Source organism: Lepidochelys kempii, chromosome 9, assembly GCF_965140265.1.
Source record: "Lepidochelys kempii isolate rLepKem1 chromosome 9, rLepKem1.hap2, whole genome shotgun sequence".
NCBI classification, from domain to species: domain Eukaryota; kingdom Metazoa; phylum Chordata; order Testudines; family Cheloniidae; genus Lepidochelys; species Lepidochelys kempii.
The window spans coordinates 12,766,822-12,788,971 of record NC_133264.1 but is presented as its reverse complement, the minus strand read 5'-3'; the positions used below and the strand labels follow the sequence as shown (position 1 = coordinate 12,788,971).

Here is a 22,150-nt window from a genome sequence, read left to right as displayed (position 1 = left end):
TAGAGTTAATGAGGGGCACCTACCACAATGAATGAAATTTCAGCAACTTTATGCAGGCTTCTAACACCTGCTAACTATGTGGGTCAACAGCAGAGCCCTGAACCCTGTAAATACAAAGTATTTCTCAAAATGCAGCAAAGGCATTATTTCATTCTGGTAGACTTAGACTGCACAACAAAGAGGTCTATCCAATGCTCTGGATGCCTTTGAAAAACATTGTGCATAAACAGACTCCTGCATTTACTCTCACATAATGGTACCATGACCACAACATGAATATTCCCGAAATGTACTAAATCCCTCCAACAAAGACACAAACATTAGTCAGGTTTTTTCCCCCCACTTTACAAGAAACCATGGAAAATAATTTCTATTTTGTTTTTAAGCATGCACATACAAAGGTGGAAATCGTTTTTTTTTTGTTTTTTTTTTAGTTATTTTTTTAAGATTCTTACCATTTTTATGGCCACGCTCTTTAAAATAAAACCAACTGAATTAATTAATCTGAAAAGGTCCAGATACTTGGTTTATTCATAGATTCCAAGGCCAGAATGGACCATTGTGATCATTTAGTTGGACCTCTTGTTATTACACAAGCCACAGAACTTCCCCATATAATTTCTTTTTGAACTACAGAATATTTTTTTAACAAAAAATCGATCTTGATTTAAAAATTGCTAGTGATAGAGAATCCACCACAACCTTTGCTAAAGTTCCAGTAAGAGTAAATTGTTTAGCTAGATAAGCACTGAGAAAAGAAGATGCTTACTTATACAACCTTTTGGAAAGTTTTATTTCAACCCCTCTCCATAATTTACATAAACACCATGTACAGTAAAAGGAATCTCCCCAGCAATACACCATTTCTCCAAAGGTTATTCTTCACAGTATTTTGCAGATTAATCTTAAAGTCTGTAAGTTCTGGAACTCATCATCTGCTAGACATGTATCTCTACATGAAGCAAGCAGTAAAACTTTGCTATCAGGGGCCCTGGGTATCTATACAGAAGCATCATCCAGGAAGGTAGGGGAGCCTTAGGGACTAGTGATGTTTCACCTTTAAACAGATTCAATCTAGGTTCAGGGCAGAGATTGGGCTGAGGTTGAGAACATTTTTTGCAGTTGATGTGATCCCCCTTTCTTAGTAAACTCCAAATTAAAGGTATTTTGGATTTCCAGTTTCATTGCTAAGTTCCAACTTCAGAGTTAATTTTTATGGGCAACTTAGAAAACTTCAGAACACAACAGCAGGTCTTAACAAGAATGCCAATACATTCTTTGCAAGAACACTGAATTTCACTAGTATTAAAAAACTGCCCATTTCTCAAGACCTAAAAACTACAAACACGAAGTAAAAGTTTTACAAAATGCTTGTGCCCTATATTGATAAAAGTTTACCTGCAAGATCATGTCTGAAGTTGATAGAGTTTCTTATGGTAAAGAGCTGGCCCAATCCAAGGAGAAAATTTTATTGGGGATGTATTCATTAAGAAATCAGTTTAAATGATAACTGGCATTTTCCCATTTTCTCGTAAGTCTTTAAGTGTTGTCTCTTCTTGTCCTGTTTGTTCTTTCACGTTTTCACTTGAGAGACTTTTTTCCTACCATCGGGCACAGTATAAATTGGCCTTGTTAGGATTGTTATGGGTTTTGACAATGCTGTTATTACGGAGTCTTTCTAACCTTCTGAATTCAAAGGAAAACAGCCTTTGCTGTAAGGTTTGCATAGTTCAAATTGAAAAAGTATCACTATTTCTGAATTTACTTATCTCTTAACTGCTGTTATTTAAAAATATTCTTTTGCTTTCAAAAAAGTCAAAAGGAGATGTCAAATATGAAAACATTAACAAATTTCTCTGTAATTCTTCATAATGAGCCCTCCCTCTTACTTCAGGTTTCAGAGTAACAGCCGTGTTAGTCTGTATTCGCAAAAAGAAAAGGAGTACTTGTGGCACCTTAGAGACTAACCAACCAATTTATTTGAGCATAAGCTTTCGTGAGCTACAATTCACTTCATCAGATGCATACTGTGGAAAGTGTAGAAGATCTTTTTATACACACAAAGCATGAAAAAATACCTCCCACCACCCCACTCTCCTGTTGGTAATAGCTTATCTAAAGTGATCACTCTCCTTACAATGTGTATGATAATCAAGGTGGGCCATTTCCAGCACAAATCCAGGGTTTAACAAGAACGTCTGGGAGAGCGGGGGGTAGGAAAAAACAATAGGTTACCTTGCATAATGACTTAGCCACTCCCAGTTTCTATTCAAGCCTAAGTTAATTGTATCCAATTTGCAAATGAATTCCAATTCAGCAGTCTCTCGCTGGAGTCTGGATTTGAAGTTTTTTTGTTGTAATATCGCAACTTTCATGCCTGTAATCGCGTGACCAGAAGAGATTGAAGTGTTCTCCGACTGGTTTGTGAATGTTATAATTCTTGACATCCGATTTGTGTCCATTGATTCTTTTACGTAGAGACTGTCCAGTTTGACCAATGTACATGGCAGAGGGGCACTGCTGGCACATGATGGCATATATCACATTGGTGGATGTGCAGGTGAACGAGCCTCTGATAGTGTGGCTGATGTTATTAGGCCCTGTGATGGTGTCCCCTGAATAGATATGTGGGCACAGTTGGCAACAGGCTTTGTTGCAAGGATAGGTTCCTGGGTTAGTGGTTCTGTTGTGTGGTATGTGTATACTCACCAGCAACCACATAACCAGTCGGAGAACACTTCAATCTCTCTGGTCACGCGATTACAGACATGAAAGTTGCGATATTACAACAAAAAAACTTCAAATCCAGACTCCAGAGAGAGACTGCTGAATTGGATTTCATTTGCAAATTGGATACAATTAACTTAGGCTTGAATACAGACTGGGAGTGGCTAAGTCATTATACAAGGAAACCTATTTCCCCTTGTTTTTTCTTAACTCCCCCTCCCCCAGACATTCTTGTTAAACCCTGGATTTGTGCTGGAAATGGCCCACCTTGATTATCATACACATTGTAAGGAGAGTGATCACTTTAGATAAGCTATTACCAGCAGGAGAGTGGGGTGGTGGGAGGTATTTTTTCATGCTTTGTGTGTATAAAAAGATCTTCTACACTTTCCACAGTATGCATCTGATGAAATGAACTGTAGCTCACGAAAGCTTATGCTCAAATAAATTGGTTAGTCTCTAAGGTGCCACAAGTACTCCTTTTCTTTTTGCTCCCTCTTACTTGCATCCCATATAGTCATGCCTTGATTGTTTTCCTCCTAGCAGTCTAAAACATGAGCTGCTTTTCACATCTTCATCTTTTATCTCTAATGCTTTGGTCTTACTTTTAAATCACTATAATACAGCTCTATTTTCAAATACTGAAACATTATTTTTCTTTTCCCAGTCTGACTTTTTTTCCTTAGCTCAGTCTGTAAATATTTGTATTATACACTTCAGCTTTACTGACCAAATTTATGGCTGCAGTCTCCATCTTTCTGTGCCAATTTGAGTGTACAGAGCACACAATGTGACACAGTCAGTTTGGAATTTCCTAAAGAAAGAATTACAACCCTAAAAGAAAAATGAACTAAAATGATACCAAGATCCTCACAAGCTTCAAATCTGGGCATTAAGTCTCCAGAAACACCTAGCATAGTTCTATTACAACGTAAGCCACAGATATGGCTTATTTCTTGTTTTTGCCTAGAGTGAAACAGTATTTAATTATTGAACCATTAATCTCTTCCCCAAATTCATATGCTATGTGATGCAGGAGAGTGGGCCCCTAGATATTATGTTAAAGAGACAAGTTACAGTATATTCAGAATTGCATTCAGATATTATGGGTTATGCAAAGCTAGCAGCTGCATACTTTCTTAGGGAAGTAAAATTCTGACTACCACGGTCAGCACAAATCATATAATGAAAAAAATGGAATTATTGTGTCCCCATTGTACAGCTTCAGTGAGTGTCACTGATTTTAAAATCAAGGAGAATATTCATTTCTGAGAACAATTCTTGGAAATTGTTTCCTACACTGAAGGTGTATGCAAAGAAATGTATAAGTCACAGCTAATGTTGATCTGCTATACCTACCCACATTTGTTTAAAAGATAAACTTAAGCTTAGATGCTGAAAAGTCGGTCTTAACAGTGAAGTTACTATTATTCATTAGCCCCTGATATTTTTATCATTGTTTAAATTAATGAAACACTTTTGGCTACTAAATGTACATTTCTTGTGTTTTTAGGGGGGGTTAAAGCTAGGTAACATCTTAAATATAGGCACATGCAATACTTTAGTAGAGTTTTTACTAAAAATTCCTTCTAGTTAAATATAAATTGGTGTATTTCAAATGCAGTTATTTAATGGCAACAATTTGTCTGTTAACTGCTTTAAAAAAAACATGAGATTTGTTTGCACTTTCTTTAATATCTGTAGACTAAAATGCACTAAAAATACCCTTTTACTTACTTTATATTTCAGTATTTATTTAAAATGGTTTATCTGAGCTATGAATTAACAGGATACTGTTCTATGTGAAATCAGCATAGTCCCTCAAGACTACCCAGCTACTATGGAATATTTCACTTGAATAGTAAACCACAAGCAACAGCTCTTACATATATTTCCACGGAATTTTGATGGAATGGAAGGGGCTATTATCCAGGTAGCTGGAAGGTTGGATAACCCATTTTCAGTATTTTTAAAAATGTACTTCTTGGTGGCCATGGCTTTTGCAAGTGTCTAGAGTTGACTACAGAAATATTTAAACTTTAAATATTAAATTTTATATTTAAATATTTAAACTAGGGCTTTATGTCATTCAATGTTGTTTACATATTTAAATTCTTGTTACTCTGTTACAGACAATACACCACATAAATTGTCCAGACCGGACAGAAAACGGATTTACTCTCCTGATTTCCCTAATTTGCTGATTCTCATTTTCCTATTCTAAACAACATTATCACAGAAGCTATTAGTTAAATCTTAAAGGACTAATTTTGGCTGTTTCGTGCACATAGGCACAATCAGGGTAGAGGGGGAAACACCTGGTGGGAGTTTTCTAACTCAATTATATCTATCCCCCCAAAAATATGAGAGAAGACACTGTCAGATATCTGTGATGGGAACCAAGAAGGGGCATTCTAGTTGACGGACTCAAGGTCCAAGAGCTTTACTGATAAACACCCCACCCCCAAGGTCTAATTGAATTGCCCAGCAGTAACTACTAAAGTAACAATACTTTAACAAATAACATATTAAAAGAGTCAACCTTAGCACCCCTGAAATAATTGGGCTGTCGTAGGCATGCATAGAGAAATTAACAAAAAATTAAGAAATTCCACTTGACCGTGCCAATCCAGCCATTGTATATAGAGAGAGCGGTGGGATTACCTCAGAAAGGTAACCTGAAAAACCCACTTCCCAAATCCCACATATGAGGCTATATCTACCCTGTAATGCCCGACAAAAAGCAAGCATAGAAGCCCACCTTGTTGCTTGGTACAAATCCTGTGGAGAGAGATCTGCTTTCTCTGCCCCAAGAGTTGCCTTTCAGAAAAGTAGTAGTCTTTCCTTGGCCAAGTAAGGCTATGTAATTCCATTCTTAAACCATTAGAAGAATGTCCCTTAGGACACAGTAAAGCTCCTTTAGGATGCCTACTTAAATTCAACAAGGCTCTTGTAGTCTGAACACAAAGATGCCAACTTAAACATGTGTTTAGGTGCTTTCCTGAAAAAGGGGCAGACTAGGGAGATGCTAAGATTCTTGGGATCTGGACAGGAGAACTACAAGAAAGGAGAAAATTGGGACTATGTTGTTTTTTAGGACCCAATCGAACTCAACACTTTGTGTGTGCATAACTTTAAGCATATGAATAGTCCCATTTGAGCATTAAAAGTTGAGTATGTGCTCAACTGCTTTGCTTCACCAGGGCCTAAGTGAAAAATTAACTCAGGGTTAAAGTAAGGAGAGTGCTTGCAATTCCATTGTCATCTCACTGAGTGAACAGCAGCTCCCCAGAACACAGTCTTCAGAGAAGAGAACTGAACGAGAATGCTGATCTGATGATCAAAGGGCTGGCCCATGAAATCATTCAGGAAAATCAGGTTGAGAGCCCAAAACAAAACTTATTTGGGGAAGTAGTGTCAGTTGCCATTGAAAAACAAAACACAAAACAAAACACCCCCAAAACCCACAGATGAGTCCCTCTGAACCGGAAATGGAGGCAAAATGCTGCAACTGACAGCTTCTGTCCGGACTCAAAAAGGCCTAACACTCACAAATGTCCTCTGTGTGTGGCAATCTACCACTGAAGAAGGGTGTGCGAGCAGAGTGACTGCGTGATTACCAGATCCAAAAATTACAGAAATCTATACAATCAAACATTTAACAGTGATCGTATAAGGTTGGTCTCTTCACAGCTGATTTATTCCTGTCTCCACCCACTAGAAAACCTATTGTGTAATCTGGCATGTGAGAATCATCAAGAATATTCTATTTTTCCAAATATGTTGCCACTGATATTCCCACAATAGATCATTCACAGCTCTATTTAAGATTAATTGAATTATATGGTCTCCTGCTGGTACATAAGTGCAAAGGCAAAGCTGAGGGGTTTATTTTCAAAACAGGAGACATTGATCCTGTGACAATGTTCCATTATAGTGACTTTATTTCTATTAGACACAGTGATTACATCTACATCAATCGTTTGTACTGATGGATACTGGTGCTCTAAGAGTGACACAGTTTCTCACTGTGTTACTGTTGATCAGCTGCATACTGATTGGTTTGAGAACAGACTTATTCTGAGCTTCAAATAATAACTATTTATCTGTAAGAAAAACGCTTAAAGTTACACTAGACATATAAATTAGCTGGTTTCTGATCGACTGAGGGTTAGCTTGTTTGTTTTGGAAACCCTGTTAGCAAATAACAATTAATGACCCAGCAATCTGGCATAGGTCCATTTGTTATGATTATTATAGTTAGGTTACTGACAGTAATGATACAGTCTCTGTGGTCCTTACAACTGTTTTCTGCTGAAGGAATCCTTGATACTCCTGCAGTAGTATCGCTATCTTGACAAGAGATTTCAGACAAAAAGGTAGATGAGCATACCACTTGAGTTTTGTTAAGAAATCAATTATCTGTTTTGCGGTCGCAGAGATAGATCCTGAAACTCTCCACCTGCTCTGTTTCCCCTTTCCCACTACCCTCACCATCTACAGTTTCCACCAGCTTTACCTGTTCTTTTTCTCCTCCCCATCTCTATCCCCCTCCTCCCAGCCACATAAATCCAACACACTCCTCAACCACCCTCTCCTCACCTCCAGTGACATCTGCCCCAAACCTGGCCCCCCATCCACTCCACCCCCCATCACCACTTCTGCCCTTCTGGTCCCTCCCTTTCTAGCCTCATGACCATCCCTCATCACCTCTGATCTCTCCTTGTCCTGCTTTCTGTGGAATGCTTGTCCCATCTCTAAAAGCATCACAGCCATCTGTGACCTTCACCTCCTGCCCCAGCCATCTCCAGGTTCTTAGAGAGATCTGGATCTTCCTGGTGAAACCACCTCAGCAGCTGCAGTCTCTTAGAGCAACTTCATTTGCTCCTGCGCTCTGTACCAAGAATCATTCCCAGAGGAATGTGGTGGGGATGTTATGCTTAGCTTCTGCCGCTTCCAGCTTCTCCCTATTCTTACTCCTTCTGTAATCAGCACTCCTTCCAGCTCTTTTCGCCTCTTTCCCCACAATGCTGTTACCGGGTTTTGATTCCTAGCTTGCCATCTTCCTTTCATCATAATCTCCCACCTATCCTCGGTGACTTTAACTTCCATGCTGATGGCCTCTGCAACCACTAAACACTCATCTTCTTGCTCACACCTCAAATCAATTCTCCCACTCACCAAACTAACCATTCACTTCAACTAGCTCTTCACCAAACATTGCTCTCTCTCTCGTCTCTCCATTCCAGAGTTCCCCTTTTTGATCATCATCAACACCAATGACTTTATCTTCCTCTCTCAGCTCCCTCCTTCCAGGCCTCTCTTTACTTTCTTCCATAGACATTTCCTTGATTATCACCATTCTATGCTCTCGTCCTCCTCTCCCACCACAAGGTCTGTCCTGCTATTCCCTAGTCATAGCTCATTCCCAACAAGCTGTGACTTCTGCCTTCTACTAAACACTGTTCATTTTATTGTTACCTCATTCTCTCACCTCCACCACGCCCAGCCTGTCTGTTTTGTTCACCTGTTGCACACTGTCTGCCATGTAGACAATAAGCTCTCTGGAGCAGCACTCTCTGTTTTTTGCTGCTTGTCTGTTCATCACCTAACACAACGGGACCTCGATCACGATTTTTCAGTGCTACCGTGCTACAAAAATAATAATAGATCCAGTGTTAAGTTTAGACCCTAACAAAAACAGGTAATTTTGTCACATACCGAAATAAAAACATAATCCACCTCCATCGATGGATCTGTGGGAACCAAGGAGGCTTTTTCACTGATGCCCCTTGATAATAGGCCCCTCTTATATAATAATGAAATTTGTAAGTGTTCCTCGATTTGGAACACTTCTTGAAACCCTCTGCTTCAGTGTCTTGATTTGTGTCACAGAATGAAAGGGAAGGCCCTGTGACCAACTGGCTGCTGCTGATTGACAGAAAAGGAAAGTATCTGGATTTTACAAGGCAGGGAAGAGTGGACAGAAGAGGGAGATTGAGAGCTTTCTGTGAGAAAGAGTAAGGAGTATCGGGGAGTGCTTCTGGAAACAGAGACGAGGAGCCAGGGAGCCGTTTGAGCTGGGGCCGAGCTCCAACATGATTTCTGAGAGAAGCAGTGGGGGAAGCCTTCTGGCAGCTTGGCCTGAGACTCCAGAGAGCAAAGCCCAAGAACAATGGCCTGGCTATCCCAGAGACTGGGAGAAGTCAGGAGGACTGAGATGCTGTACTAGCTGGGAAAATTGAAAACAGACCTCAGAGAAAAGGGACGGTGAAAAATTAGCCTGGCCTCAGAAAGGAGAGGCCTCAGTGGAATACCTCAGAAAGAGACTTTATTTGAATCTGCAACACAGACAGACCTTCAGGAAAGAAGGTCTGTATGCAGTGGGAAACTGGGACGAAAGAGATGGAGTTCGCGCAAACAGGTTAATAAACTAGTCCCTGTAGGTTAATAAACTACTCCCCAAGAAGGTGTGTTGGTATGCAACACGAGCCTTGGTGGACTTATTGGGGTGCTCCTAGGTGAAGGGAAAACTGAGGCTGGGTGCTGCAGAACAGGCACACTCATTTACAACTTGCCTTGGAATGCTGCTCTGGGGGGTTTTATTATTATTATTTTGTTTAAAAAGAAGTTGCTGGAGGTACTAAGGGCTCAAAGTACGCAGAAAAATCCTCTGTGGCCCATTCCTTCTTTTCCAGTGAGCAACTGAGGGCCTCAGATCCAAGTACACTGGTCTCTTAGACAGAGATGGCTAAGTGAACATGACCTCCTTCAACAATATGACCTTGAAGCATCACGAGCATGTTTGTTTTGCTCTGGTCTAAAAAGCCACAAACGCAAAATACCCCTATATGGTTTTTTTTTTTAAAGCAATTCATATGTGAAAATAAAATGTCTTTTGTATTAGCATAAAGATTAGTCAAAACTAACCTATAAAAGATAAAAACTAGCTTATGCTATACTATCAACATAAATCATAAGCACACATGAGGCAAGGGAAATATTTCCCAGGTGGCGTGACAGAAAGAGAGGCACAGAGAATGGTTATGGGGTCTTCTATAATCACTATTGGAATGGAGGAGTCATGTGTGTTCTCTAATTGTTAAATTGCTTCAGAAAAGCTCCTGGATTACCAGGCACATCACACAACTTCTTCAGTGGCTATACAAGCTAGCAATTTGAAGAAGGGGGGGGGGGGAAGAGACAATAACTAGGTGTTCTGTTCACAGAGCAGGTGGAGAGAGTTTGATCTTTTCTAAATGCAAATAAAACTGACTTGCTTCCTCATTATTAAGACTGTTCCTATATGCTATTCCCCAGGAGAAAGGTTTTAGAATTATCAGCTCTGTCAGCATCTAGTTTAGGGATAACAAATACTTTTTCTGAAATTCTTTTGTAAGTGCATGAAAGCTGCCAAATTTTTCCTGAGGCAGATGTTCTGTTGAATACTAACTACTATGAGTCCACTGTCTCTGAAAAATGAAGGGTGAAATAGAAAGCCCCTGTGAGAAAATACCATAATGAAAAAATAGAATTTCATGGGATTCAGAGAACTTTCAACTCCAATTCATGAGGTTTTTACTACTGAAAATATAAACTTTTAACTAGGGAGAAATATAATCTCCATTTTTAATTACCATTAGTTGAGCATTACTACTTCAGAACCTGCTACTTATTTAAGATTAGGCCAGATACATTCCCCTGCCTTGGGATGAAGAAATAGCTAGCAGCATCTCCTCTGATTAGAGGGAACAAAGTGAATTAAGGGTGTTGAGATGACACTGAGTATCTTTCTATAATGGTCTCCATTTATTAGCATGAAGGGCACTACTACCCATGAGTTTTGGACTGATGTCAAATATGCAGATTCATGCATATGAATATTAATGATAGAAATACACTGTAGTTTAGACTCGCCCCTTTCCCTCCCCACATTAATCCAGATATTAAACACACTGAGAATGTATACTGCACTTGGACTCTGGTATTTAGTAATGAAAATATGTGCCAGCATTCATCACACAGACTGCTCAAAGCTCTCCAAAGCCATGAAACAAGCCATAGAGCCTAGAATAAAATAAAAATTTAAGCAATCTGACAAGTTTCCTTCAGGCCTAGGTAAACATCTTGGGAACAGCTAAGACAAGTAACCGCGAATTGACTTATTTGGTAAAACAACAACAAAAAAGGTAACATTAATATCAAAACCAGACTTCAACGAGAAACTGCAGAACTGGAATTAATTTGCAAACTTGACACCATCAAATTAGGGCTGAATAAAGACTGGGAGTGGCTGGGTACGTACAAAAAATAATTTTCCCTCTGTTGATATTCACCCCTTCTTGTCAACTGTTGGAAATAGGCTGCATCTACCCTAATTGAATTGGCCTCGTTAGCACTGACCCTCACTTGGTAAGGCAACTTCCATCTTTTCACGTGCTGTATATTTATAACTGCCTACTGTATTTTCCACGCCATGCATCTTATGAAGCGGGTTATAGCCCATGAAAGCTTATGCCCAAATAAATGTGTTAGTCTCTAAGGTGCCACAAGGACTCCCCATTGTTGTTTTTTTTTTATATATATATATATATATATATATATATATATATATATATATATATATATATATAGTTTAGAGGGGGACTCTTCCTCTCCCACATACATTCTCAAGACCATCTTTGCTTTTTTGGAGAGTTAAATCTGGAAAATAAGCCACTTTTCTCACTATCCCGCACCCCACAAGCAATCTGCATCCAGGCTCCCTTTTCATTCAAAAATGCTCAACCATGACAAAAACCAAGTCTGTTACCAATGCAAACATAATCAAAGGAAATTAAAAAAAAAAACAAAAACCCACACAGAACAACACAACCTCCAACCTCACCCCATATGTACCTATATGTAATTAAAAGGCTGACTAAGCAGGAAGAAATAATTAAATCAGCACTATCTCTCAGTTTAAAAAAGGGGGGATGAGATACTTAAAACAACTGCTCATACTGTGAAACTGAATTAGAGAGGGGAGGGTTAAAAATTAAAGATCAACAAACATGCTTCTGGACTTCAGGGTTTAACAAGAATGACATTTAAAATAAAATGTCAGGAAAAGTGTTCAAAAACACCCACATGACAGAAGCCTAAGTCCTACTGACTTTCAATTAGTCTTAGGCTCCAAGGGGCCAATTTTTCAAAGGTATTTAGGCACCTAAAGATGCAGATAGGTATCAAGTGAGATTTTCAAAAACACCTACCTAATTTGCATTGATTTGGGAGTTAGGCAACTAACCTCCTTGGGTGCTTTTGAAAGTCCCACTCAGCATCTATCTTTAGATACCTAAATACCTTTGAAAATCTTGCCGCAAACTGCATCATTGTTGAAAATAGGACTTAGGCTCCTAAATGATTTAGGCATTCTTGAAAACCTTCCCCACCAGGTTTTGTTCAACAACCTTTTTATTACTTAAAAAATAAATTATGATACAAGCTATCAAATGTATAAATGCAATTTAAAACACTAAGGCCCAGTATCTAAAGGATGCGGCAACAATGGAAAACCATGAATTCAGACAATTCATATTCTACCTGGCAGCAGTCAGGATGACTCCAGATTTGCACAAGTACTCTGTTACTGGGTGGAGGTACAAGCTGTAACATACCCTTTTTCAGATAAACTCTTGTTTACTTAACATCTGTTTAACCACTGATTGCAAAACAAAAACAACAAAAAGTCTTTTAAGGCCAAGTTCAAACTTCTTTCAAAACCAGTAAAGGCTATTCTAAGAAATAAACAGTATATCACAAATAGTACATTTCTGGCACTGTGAGATTCCAGCCACCTTTCCCCCCTGCATTAAATGTAGAGCAAATTTCATAGTAGCAGTTTGTCACTGCTGATCTTGACTCTTCCACCCAGGCCTGGGAACAGTTACATGTGGATATGAACTACTGGAGCCATAGGCAAAATGGCACCCACAGCTAGTCTGGTTTACACCTTCGAAGAGACGGATCAATTTCATTACTGTCCTACTTCATAATTTACATCTCTTCGAAAAAAGGAGGCAAGAACTGATAAAGCATTCACATATCTTCTTTTATTGCACTATATGCAGGATTCCAGTCTACGATCCTTCCTATTAGTGCAAACTATTAGGCAATTCTTTGAATAAAACCAGTATAAAACAAAAAATGTATTTCACACACGTCGTAGCTCCCAGGGCAGCTGGATGTGTGGGTATCTGAGGCTTGTGGTTCTTGAAGCAGGGGAATGTCTGCTGCTGTTGGGCATTCCTAGGGTGGGTGCATATGAGAGAGTACCTGGGACAGGGAGCTGGTAGTGGTAGTTTCTGGAGCAACAGGGGCTGGGGATTTCTGGGTTAGTTGGATGGGCAGTGCCTGGAGAAGGGAGCAAGGGGTTACTGTTGGTGTTGGCAGTTCTAAGTGTAGGGGGCTGTTGTCAGTAGTACCTAGAGCATATGAGGGGCTTTGGTAGTTCCTGGGGCAAACACTGTGTTCTCTATTTTCCTCTCTCCCCCTCCTTTTTTTCTTTTTCTTTATTGCTGCTGCTGCTTTCACGATATTCTCCCTGGCAGGAATTTGCAGGGAGAATAGTCCCAGGGGAGGAGAGGGCAATGAAACTACCTGTTCAGCAGGCACCACAGCTAGCGCTGTGGAGGCCGAACAGTACAAGGAGTTGGGCTGGATACTTGAGATTTCAGCAGGGATGCAGGCAGCTCTGACAAGCTGCCACCTGGAAGCCCTGCAACTAGATAGGTGTTTGTTTGTTTGTTTGTTTTTAAGCCCACCTCAATGCAATTCTATCCACAACTTGTACCACACGTAGACTCCTCCGAGGCACAATAAACTCCCTTTCATTTCCAACACAAACCCAACTACAATGCACACATCCAATCTCCAGTTCCTCCCAATCACACTCAAGCACGCTACCGTAACTTTGTTATGTCAAACACCATATTATTTAGGTTTTTCCACTGTGTACCTTTGAAGGAAACAATTCTTAATTCAACTGAGGTTGGACCTTAGTGTGATTGGGAGGAACTGGCTGCATGCTTTTTGGTTGATTATATATTGAAATTAAAAAGGGAAATTTTTTTTGTGGAGCCGAGTAGTCTGTAAATGCAGCTGGGTACTGGAGTTTGGGTAAATCATGTGAAATGAGGTTAATATGGGTGTTAGTGTGAACTGCTGATCTCCTCAATTGTCAGTGATTGTGTTGATAAGGAAATGCACTTGAAGACCCTTAACTCTATTGTGCTTTGCATATGAATATGTCCTGATGATTCCCTTCAAAGGTGTCCACATTATTTTGACAAAACACATACCTGTGCTTCCAGCAGGTGCCTACTCTTTTGACTCTTACTTTATTCTCCTTAAAGTTAAGCATGTGCTTAAGTGGTTTACCGAATCAAGGCCTAACTGGGCTCCACTGAAACACATACACATAATATTTTATTACTGTGTATGTGAACACATGTGGAAGTGATGTGCAGCTGATATGTTGTAGAGCCACATGGTAAATTCCATCATCTCTGACAACATCTCCTATGCCCTGTACAGAAATCAGTTTCTGCTGGGAGTTATTCTAACACTTTAAACTTCCAAGCAGCAACCATTTTCTTTTAAAAATTTACTTGCCACAAATATGCTTCCTCCTTTTCCCCTCGAGACCTATATTCCCTGACTGAAACCAAATATTCTTAAGGCAGGACATAGACAGTCCTAATCCAGTGACAAAGTCAGATCTTGCAACTTTGCAAGTCTAGAAACAGGAGCTTTATAGCACTTGAAAAGGGAGATGCTTTGGTTTCCACCACTTAGTTCTAGCCCCAGATAGTTCCTAGATACTGGACTTTTAAATTATGACACTTTTCCATGTAAAAATCTATTTTAAAGTTAATTTTAGAGATTTAAGAATGTATTATTTTTCTTTCCTTCTAATCTAAAGCATTGTAAAGGTGGCCTTTTACTACCAAGGTAGCCTGCTTGTACATGTGACCAGGTACAACAATTAGTCTCAACAAAATATTCAAAACCGTCATAATTTTTAGACATGTTTTTGCTTTTCTGTTAAATATGTGAGATACATAGAATTCATAATGGTGTATTTGTGAGGAACATAGCATATTCAATTCCTTCAAAGCCTTTATATCACACCATCATGAAGTCTTCACTGCATCTCTCACATATGCACACAAAAGATCATTTTTACATTAAAGCTCTGCACTAATTGCCTGTGCAAGAAAACCAGTAGGGTCTGAAAAAGAAGCTATTCGTAAAAGTGGTTTGAAAGGCATAAAGGAGCCACACACGAGGAGAAGTTGAAAACCAGGGCAATGCTTCCTCCCCTTTATTGCTCAGGACAATGTCATATGTCTGCTTTTATTCCTGAGAAATTTCTCAGTTCATCCCAACTGAAGATAATCATTATTCAAAACCTGATGATCATTCACCAGCATGATAAGGATAGAGTGTACTGAGATATAGTTTCAGTATCCAGAAACATTTAACGTGATATATAAAATTGAAATGTATTTTTATGTATATAAAGACATATAAAGATGGTCTCTGAGCCATTTACAAAGAAAACATTTTGAATTAAACATTTTCTCCAAGCTAATGGTAAAATAACTAAATTACATGTTCAGAGAAAAGTATTTACATTGCTAAGGTGCAATTAGAAATATTAGACTGTTCCCCCTTTAGAAAATTTACTGTGAAGAGAAAATATTTGCAGTTTGTAAAAGCCAAGCAGCAGCAGTGATGGAAATATGCTGCATCTTGTATCCGCAGGATAGCTATTATACAGGCAGCTGCAGTGAAGATGTCTCCTAATTGCCCCACAAATGACCTCCACTGTTTCTTTTGGGGGATGAGGTAATTACAGTAACTACCTCTGCTAGTTTAGTTGTAGGGCTTCTCCTTACCAAATGCTGCCATATTACATGAGATAGGTTTGCAAATATAGCCAATGCCGACAACAGTGTAAGGTGTACTCCCCTCAAACATTTGAAACACGGTTTCAGAAGGGAAAACTGCAGCTCTCACATTTCTACAATTCTAAAAACATGAACACACTTAAAAACATGGGTCAGTAAAATAATAAGTTAATGGGGTGGGAAAGCCCACTAACTTTTCTAGAGATCATTGTACCCTAATAAATAATGCTCACAGCATTTAAATCATTTTTACAGATTCTCAATACCATATTCCTTTGATCTCAATGACTTCCCGACGTCTTCACCTGCAATTAGTTTATATACTTACAATGTGAATGCCTTTCAGAATTTCCTTATGTTATAGCTGATTAATCTGGCGGCATCCAAAGCTACCAAGCGCATCCCCCAGGTGTTGGATGGGGAGTGTCCACATGTGGGCAGCTCTGAATAATGAATAAGGAGCCGTGGACCTTAGGTTGTACATAGCACTGGTAATCTCACTACGTAAAAACAAACTTGCCACAGAAAACTTCCTACAGAAGTCATATTGGTATGCAGGAGGCTTGAACAGGAGACCAACTTCAACTGAAGAATATGATGGACATTTCTCAAACCCATAAGGAAACCCATGTCCTGAAAAGTCCTGGTGCTCAAAGCCAGGTCAGTAATGAAAATCAGATTCTGGAATCTGAGAATAGTGTATGAAGCTACTAAAACTGCTCAAGTAATTAAAGAAATGGATAGATACCATCTTGATGCCCTTGGAATCAGCAAGCGGAGATGGACAGGTTCAAACAAACTACACATTAGAGAAACAAATAAGACATCATCTACGCCGTGAACATGGGTAGTAGACATGAAGCTGGCATAGCAATCCTAATGGTGAATGAAGCAGAGTAGGCACTGACTAAGTGGAATCAGGCAATGAAAGAATTATTAGAGTTCATGTTCAGACTAGAGTCTTCAAACTAAAAGTCATGCAATGCTATGCACCAGGGAACAAAAAGCCAGATGAGTAATATTCTTTTTAGGATTTGTTATAGGATGCGTTAACCCAGGTCCCAAAACATGATATCCTAGTGACTATGGGCGATTTTAGTGCAAATGTTGGCAGTAACAATGATGGGTTGCATGAAGTTATGGAAAGTGCAGCAGGGATTTGGACATGAACCAAAATGGTGAACGGTTAGTAGAAATTTGCAGTGTAAACAACATAGTGATAGGTGGAACACTATTTCCTCATAATGAAATCCATAAAGTGATATGGAATTCCCCAGACAGTACTACAAAGAACCAGACAGAAAACTTCTGCATTTCAGTAGTGTTTCGCAGCTCATTAGCAGATGTGGATGTGTACAGGGGAGCAGATGTGGGCAGTGACCACGGTCTTTTTATCACTAAGCTGAATATCAAGTTAAATAGAATGAAGACGGTGAAAAGACGACCACACATCAACAGTTCACAGTTAAAAGACCCAAACACAAAAAGTGCTTTTGGCTTGAACTGAAGAACAGGTTCAGTGTTCTAATGGAGTTAACTGAAGAACTAAGACACTGATACTCTGTGGGAAAACATCAAAGACTGCTAAGACGATTCCAACAACAATGAAATCTAAAACGGAAGAATGGATTAGCAGTGCTACTTGGGCAGCAGTGAAAAAGAGAAGTGTAAAGCAAAAAACTCATGCAGGCTAAGAGAATGCGTGTGAAGAGACAAGCAAGTGGTGAGAAGCATACAGAAGTTCGGTAAAGGTAAAAAGGAACACTAGAAGAGCTAAAAGGGCATATATTGATACAAATATGTCAAGAGGCTAAAGTGCTTGCTCAGGACTTGACCTGACAACCTTATATAAGATCATTAAACAGCTAACAGGAAACTTTACCAGTATTGGAAGCCCTATTAAAGATGCAAATGAAAATACTCTTAGTATAGAAGCAGAACACGGGAAAAAACGGGCAGAACATTTTCAGGTTCTTTTAAATAGACTAACCCCTAGCAAACTACTAGAAATACATGAAGACAACCTACCACTAGAGCTTGATATTGATTCAGGAGATAGAATAATGGAAAAAGTTAGAAGAGCCATCAGTAAACGCAAAAATGGGAAAGCAGTTGGGAGAAGGTAACATTACTGAATAGATACTTTAAAAGAGAGAGATAGAATAGTCCTCCAGACTTTCTTTGTGTTTCTGGGTAGATGTAATGAAGAAAAAGAACCCAACAGAATTGGAAGAGAGGCTTTATAATGAAATTGCCAAAGAAGGGTGATCTAACCAACTGCAATAATTGAAGGGGAATCACATTACTCTCAGTACCTGGAAAAATCACGGGCAACATCATCCTGGAAGATATCAAGAAACAAACGGATCTTCAACTTAGACGGAACATCCAGGTTTTAGTCCTTGAGATCATGTGCAGACCATGCTGTTGTTTTCAGATATATTACACAATTAAGCGAGGCATGGCAAGCACCTCTTGTGATAAATTTTATAGATTTCTAGAAGGCTTGACGGAGTACACAGAGACAGGCTTTAAAAAATTATAGCACTCTATGAAATACCAGAAAAAATAATCAGAATCACCAAAGATCTATATAATGCTGAATGTGTAGTCGGAGATAGTGACATCATCAGTCAATGGCTTGATTGATGGAGCAAGGCATGGGTGTATTATATCCCAACTATTGTTTGCAATGGTCATTGACTATGTCATGAGGTAAGTAACTGCAGAAGGCAACCAAGGAATTTTATGGACAAATGACAAAGCACAACTGGATTACCTTGTTTTTGGTGATGACACTGTCCTCCTTATTCAACATATCACTTAATGGAAGAAAAGCTTTTGGCAGATAAACATACCAACTTGTTTTGCTGTATCAACAAGAGGAAGAAAAAATATATGGCTATCAGTGTTCCAAAAGTAACCTTAGAGTGGAGAAAGAAACACTAAAAGTCAGTCACTTTACCTATGTCAGGAGTGAGATGTGCAATGACAGTGACACCATGCTAGATGACAAACAACAAATTTCAAAAACAGCAAACAGCTTTCATAAACTTGAAAAGATTTGGAAAAGTAGCTTGATTGGCATGGACATAAAATATGAATTTTTAACATGAGCATCCTGTCCTCCTTTATGGAAGAGAGTTACTGAAGTTTACAACAGAAATTGAGAAGACCAATTCATTCCAAAGTAAATGCCTGCAGTAGATTTTCAGAGTCCATTCGAAAGTGCTTCTTTCAACACTGGAAAGTCTAAATAGACCAAGCCAATCTAAACCACCAAATATGGTAAGATATGGCAATTGGGGATACGCTTTAAGGATGCTACCAACACGACTTTCATAGCAAGTAATAATATGTACACCACCTGGAAAGAGAAAAAGAGGGAGATCTAGAGAAACATTATGCAGAACAGAAAAGAAAGAAGCTAAATCCATCAACATGACAGAAGCCTGAACAGACCAGCACAAGACCGAAATAAACGGTGGAAGCTGGCAGAGGCTCTGTGCACCTGGGGGTGCAGGAGGATAAAGAAAAAGAATAGCTGATTAATGTTAATTAATTAATTATTCCACTTTTCTTTTACATAAGTATGAAGGGCATGTCTTTCCACCCCTCTGAAACTCAGAAATCACAGTGTGGAAGTTTCAGAGTAACAGCTGTGTTAGTCTGTATTCGCAAAAAGAAAGGAGTACTTGTGCCACCTTAGAGACTAACCAATTTATCTGAGCATAAGCTTTTGTGAGCTACAGCTCACTTCATCGGATGCATACTACATAATAGTGTGGAAGTGTATATTATTATCTGTGCTCGTGCGTCTGTGTATATATTCCATACTCTAGTAAACATAACTGCATGTTGAAAAACAGACATGCATACAAGCATGTCCAAATTTTAAGGGAATGCTTGTATTCACAATCCAGTGATAACATGGAAAATTGCTTCCCTCTTTATTCTTACCAGCACAAATCTACAAATGGATGTCCCTTTCCCCATTCCTAGCTGTGGGCCTCAGCACTGCCCAGTGCCAACAAACCCTACTCCCACATCTGAAGGTCTTCCTACCTGCCCCCTCTTTTCTCTCTCTCTCCCCCCCCCCCTCTTTTTTTTTAAACCACAAAGAATAGGTGATCCCATTTGGAATTCTCAATGAAAGCACGAGAGTAGCCCCACTGACTTCAATTGCTCAAGTGTTTTGCTGGACTGGGGCTAGAGTAACCAGACACTTCTGGAATCGAGACTTGAAGTCAGTGAGATCCTTCTCTCTGTTCTGTTCCTGTGTACACTTGAAGTGGCTTGTTGAAACAACCAACCTCTGTCTTTGAGTGTCCTCTATATAGGGTAACCAGATGTCCAGTTTTTAAAGGGACAGTCCCGTTTTTTGGGACATTTTCTTATATAGGTGCCTATTACCCCCCACCCTCTGTCCCGTTTTTTCACAGTTGCTATCTGGTAACCCTACCTCTATAGATGTATGATTCTTCACAATGAAGGGTTACTGTAAACTGTAATGGATGGTGGGGAAAAGAAGTCTGCTACACCTATAAGATATTTGTTAAATTACAGCATATATTAAAAATTCCACAGATACAAGTACAGTATCAGTTACTTACTACTGCAAGAACAGGCACAATTGTGCTCTCATACAGTACATGAACATTGCTGTCGGTTTTCAGTTCATAATCTTCCCTTTATTAAAAAAAGTGAGTAATCTCACCTCTATTATGGCTCTGGCCATGAAACAGACAATAGACTAAAGATAAGAGAAGCAGGTTAAAGAAAAATTCAAGAGGTCAAGAGAGACCAGAGGGGGAATTCACTTATATACATTTTAAAAAAATAAAATAAAAAAAAACCTCATTATTGTAGTAAATTAGAATCAGGGAAAAGAGGACTAGTAATTGTACAGTTTGTCTGAGTAAATATGACCACTGAAGTGCTTTTTTTTTTAAACTAGCCAAAGTTTTAACACTTGAAATATACATCCTTCAGCCCATGTGCAATATCTTGTGTATGAAACATTTAAAAAAAAAAGTACAAAGTTGATCCATATTAAGATGATAATGGCTCCATACTTCAAGGAGACAATACTGTTCAAAATTATCAAATAAAATAATACATAATGTAAAAACTCAGCAGACTGCACATATTAATACCTAACCAATAAGATGAATGCATGATACCAATTTATATCAAAAATAATAGTCCACCTCTATTTAAAAAATAAATAGATAAATCATTGAGTGTCCTTACCAGAACTACTCTCTGAAACCTCACAAAATTGTGATGTAGCAGCAGTGCAGCCCTTGGTATTACACCACCTGTAACACAAACCATATTATGATACTTTCTGTCAATATTTATTTATTCAAATTTTATATTTGAAAGAATGACGGAAAAAGTATAAAAGACAGATATTTTTCTATTTGTCTTTTTATTGAATCTATTAAAGCAACATTCCCAGTTTCCTATAAATCACTTAAGGGGCAAACTAAAATATTACACAAACAGATGTATCTTAATTGCTTTAGGAGTATATGCTCATTTTTTTCAAAAAAGGAAATTCCAAGTAAAGTTTCAACTCTATTCTTGCCTCCTGCCTTTGTGATAAAAACACAAGCATTAGTTTCAGATTAGAAAGTTAGAAGTGCCAAAAAATTCCATTCAGGCTGACTGCTCAGGATGACTACCTAGAATTTTACAACAATCCAACTTAATCATTACCAATGTCTAAGTACTGAGACAACAACTTACTTTAGTGTGGACCACAATGGCAAAATAATCTCCAAGATGACAAAACAATATGGCAACTATGGATGTTCTCTTATGGTTTTTATTATTTTATGTTTCTGATACTTTCATCTCTTCAGCTTCATCTCCACTTTTATACAGGAATTTGCACAGGTATAGAGGTGCAAGAGTTAAAATATAAAGCTGTCAAGAAAAAAATTGGCTCCCCTGTCACAGAACTATTTATGTTGCACCATATAAATTAACATTATAGGTGTTGCAAATATGGCTATGTGTTTACTTGAACTGTTCCAACATTTTTTAACCTGGCCACTTTGGAAATGGACTTTAAGGAGTCTCCATGCTTCACAAACCAAGCAAATGTAAAGCCTGTGGATTCTTTAAATTCCTTTAACCCAGCACGTTACACAAAAGACCCTATGGAGTCCATGTGGAGGTTAGAAGCTCCACAAAAGTCCCTATAAGAATCTCTGTTTCAGAAAAATGCTGTTTTCAGTGAGACTGGGATCAGATTAGTAGTAAAAGAATCATTTGTAATGGAATACTCATGATAATTTTGGCCAAAGTTCAAGGCAAAACCTCAAAAATGAGTGGCTAATGGGTATGAATGCTAATTATTTTCTAGAGACTGAGTTAAGCAGGACTAAAAGCCATAAAATAGAAAAAGACATCACAGATAACATACACTTCCCAAAGTTACTGTATATGAAGGGCTG

The 22,150-nt window shown here is 38.7% G+C and overlaps 1 protein-coding gene across 12 annotated transcripts in view; it reads right to left on the bottom strand.

Annotated features, from left to right (window-relative positions):
• TBL1XR1 (TBL1X/Y related 1) overlaps positions 1-22,150 on the bottom strand; it is a 172,856-nt gene that overhangs the window by 39,588 nt on the left and 111,118 nt on the right. For 2 of the 12 annotated variants that reach the window (XM_073359337.1, XM_073359342.1), the window contains one exon: positions 20,937-21,004. The exons of 7 other annotated variants lie outside the window; for them this stretch is intronic. The gene's annotated coding sequence lies outside the window, so the exon portion shown is untranslated. Of the gene's footprint in view, positions 1-8,221; positions 8,380-20,936; positions 21,005-22,150 lie in introns of those variants that run through there. 3 more of the 12 variants (XM_073359340.1, XM_073359343.1, XM_073359341.1) reach the window with 2 other exon arrangements.